General features: G+C 36.8%; 1 pseudogene; it reads right to left on the bottom strand.

The window, feature by feature from the left end:
* Positions 1–2,985: 2,985 nt before the first annotated feature.
* LOC123459424 lies at positions 2,986–3,288 on the bottom strand (annotated as a pseudogene).
* Between the last annotated feature and the right edge of the window lie 244 nt (positions 3,289–3,532).

Below are 3,532 nucleotides of genomic sequence, written 5' to 3'. Positions count from 1 at the left end.
CCAGAGGGAGTATAGATGTACACAGCACACTCAGTTCTTATGGTTCTGGGATGCAACCTAGGGCTTCATACATACTATACAGGCATTCCACTGACTATGCTATACCCTCAGTTCATTATTCTTCATTTACGCTTTGCTGAAATTGGACAATGTCCAGACTATTAGATTTTGGAAGCTGGAATCACAGCACATACAAAACATCTCTGCTGGGATAGCAGCTTGAATGGAGGGAATAAGCTCACCATCCTCCATCCTTAAGTTTTCCAGACACACAATTCAACTAAACAGCTTGGAAGAGAGAGAAACAAGATATTTCCCAGTAAAAAAGACATCTTTTTTTAAAATTTTTTTTAAAGATTTTTATTGATTTATTTGAGAGTGACAGAGAGAGAAAGAGGCAGATAGAGAGTGAGAGAGAGAATGGGCACGCCAGGGCTTCCAGCCACTGCAAACGAACTCCAGATGTGTGCGCCCCCTTGTGCATCTGGCTAACGTGGGTCCTGGGGAATCGAGCCTCGAACCAGGATCCTTAGGCTTCACAGGCAAGCGCTTAACTGCTACGCCATCTCTCCAGCCCAAGACATCTTTTCAGATATATAAGAGCTGAAAAAGAAGAAACCTCTCACCACTTATAGAAGAGGTATGGTAATTTGAGTGGGAGGAGAACAAAGTAGCAAGGTAGGAAGTCTTCTAGGATACATATTGATAGCTAGGTTTATTTGAAAGAATGATAGAATGATTCTTTTTTTATGAAGTACTCTCTTCCATGTGCTAAGGTGACTATAGAGAGACAAAGCTCTTTGCCTCAAGGAAAGTGCTAATCCAGGAAAGAAAGAACTTCACAAGAAAATCATTTCCATTATGTCACTAAAACATAAAAGTATAAATTATGATATATGTTCATCTGTATTGGGTGAAAGGAGGTGAAAATTCTATACTATTTTGTATTTTTATAGACTTATAAATTATATGTAAATACTTGTACAGTATTTATATGTTAATCTCAGATCAGATCTATAAGTAGTCTAATCTGCAAAACTAGAACAGTTTACAGTGGAAGGTCACAGGAGGTGGTCTTGATTCCTACTTCAAAGTAATTCAGTCCCACCCTTATGAGTATGGCACAGCCACAAATCCTGCACTGATCCTTAGGTAAACATTCCCATTTAAGATTACTTTGCTTCTCAATAATTACATACATGTCTTTAGAATGCTGAGCATGAATTTGGAACACCTCTCAAGGGACAGAAATTCTGAATTAGATGAGAGAAAGATCACTTATGTAGGGAATGTTTCCATCTACAAACTGAAAATGGAAATAGTGTCTGAATGTAACACATGTGTGGATCTTTGCTTGAGCATATATATTTCTCAGAAAATGAAAAATATCATTGTACTAAAATAAGGTCTTATAAAATTCAGGTAGATGTGTTTTTTTGTCCTCTTGAAACATTTTTTGCTGATATATATTCATTATACATAGTATTGGGTTTCATTAAGAAAAAATCCTTTAAATAAACTATGTTAGTATATTATGATCAGATAGTGTACAAGAACTTATTTAAATTTTCTTGTCTTTGTTAATCCTTGCTGTGCATCCTAAAGTACACTTTGTTTTAGAAGAAGTTCCATGGGATGCTGAGAAGAATGTGTATTCTGTGTTGTTTGAATATACCAAGCCATAGATAAGTATTAATTTGTCCTATAATTTCATTGTTGTGGTTTGATTCAGGTGTCCCCCATAAACTTAGGTGTTCTGAATGCTGGGTTCCCAGCTAATGGAGAATTGGGAATCAGTGCTTCCTGGAGGGAGTGTATTGTTTGGGGGTGTGCTTACTGGTATTATAGCCAGCTTCCCTTTTCCAGTGTTAGACATACTCTCCCATTCCTGTTGTCCATCTGATGTTGGCCAGGGGTGATGTCCACTCTCTGCTCATGCTGTTGTTGTCTGCCATTGTGCACCTTCCTCTCAAGTCTGTAAGCCAAGGTAAACCTTCTTGCCCACAAGCTGCTCTTAGTCGGGTGATTTCTGCCAGCAAGGCAAACCTGACTGCAACAGTCATTTAACTCTAATGTTTCTTTTTTTTTCTGTTTTGGTAAGAGAAGGGTATTGAAGTCACCACTATTACTGTGTTGATATAGATGAATATGTTTTCTATGCTTTAAATCTGAACTTGTTCTTCCAAGCCTATGTTTTGTAGATTTGTTCTTTTAATTGCATTCTATGATTGCTCATGTTCAGTCCATGATTTCATTTTATTTTCTCTTTGTCATTGGTTTAAATGCTGAAATTCTTCTTCCTTACCTTTAAGCCCTTATATTTTTCATCTTCTTCTTTTTTTTTTCCCCCTGAGGACACATTCCACATTTTATTTACATTTTAAGACTAACTATAATCTCAAAATCACATATCCATACACCTATTTCCTTTTCGTTGGCTTCACTTAAAACTTAAACGCACGGTTTATTAAACAAAGACTGTAAACAAATATTTATCATGACTGTTACATGTACCAAACAGGAACATCTTTTAACAGAAATGCATCAGACCCCCTCCCGCAACATCCTTTTATTATAAATACAGCTATCAAAACAATCCTGAACCTATTTTTGATACTACTGGTAGTCAGCACCCACACCACTTCAAAAATTAACACAATTTGTGACAATATTCATGGTACCTGCTACTTTAAACAATTTCAACTGCATTTCTCTAAGCAAGATGGATAAAGCTGCCATTTGTTTTTCCTTCTTGAGATTTCCTTTCTCAGAAACACAGGATTCCACTGCCATCTGCTACCTCTTGCAATGCTTTCTTTCATCTTGTAAACTTGAATTCGGTATTTCGAGTACACCAGGTTCATGTTTAAATGACAGTGCCTTATCAAGAGAAAGAAAAATTGTGCTGTATTTTTCCTCCTGTTACCTGAAAACATAATGGGTGTACATATATTAAATATATTCTTACAAATGTCCAGGTCATGTTTACCAGCTGGAATTCTGTGGGTGTGGAAACTTCATATTTTCTTTGTTCATCATTAGACGTCTTAACTCTCGAAGCACAACTTTAATGCTATATGAATTTTGCCATTTTGCTAAGACTGGTATGCTCCGTGCATCCATCCTTGGTGGCCCAATAACCATGCCTGTCCACCTTGTAAGTGTCATGTCTTCATCATCTTCCAGGTCCCAGCTAACCGTACCATCACCCACTCCTTTTTGTCATTCTTCCAGTTCTTCCAACAAGCGAAAATTATGAGGAACTTTAAGTCCTATGGAGACCGCCATCTTATCCAACAGCCCGATGCAACCCTCATCTTCTTCTTGATCCAGTCTATTTATAAGGCTTTCCACTGAGCTTATTTTTATTTGACATATCAAGCTTTCATTTTCAATATTTCAGGTTGATTTGTTTTTCAGTATTTGTACCTTTTATTGAATTCCATTCTTACATCCTATATTGACTTTCTCATTTAATCCAGGAGCTTGTGTCTTGGTTGAATTAATTCAGGAGTTTATTAATGTCCTTTTT

The sequence above is a fragment of the Jaculus jaculus genome, chromosome 3 (genome assembly GCF_020740685.1).
Source record: "Jaculus jaculus isolate mJacJac1 chromosome 3, mJacJac1.mat.Y.cur, whole genome shotgun sequence".
In the NCBI taxonomy this organism is placed as follows: domain Eukaryota; kingdom Metazoa; phylum Chordata; class Mammalia; order Rodentia; family Dipodidae; genus Jaculus; species Jaculus jaculus.
The sequence above is the reverse complement of the archived record's forward strand: the minus strand, read 5'-3'. Positions and strand labels throughout refer to the sequence as shown.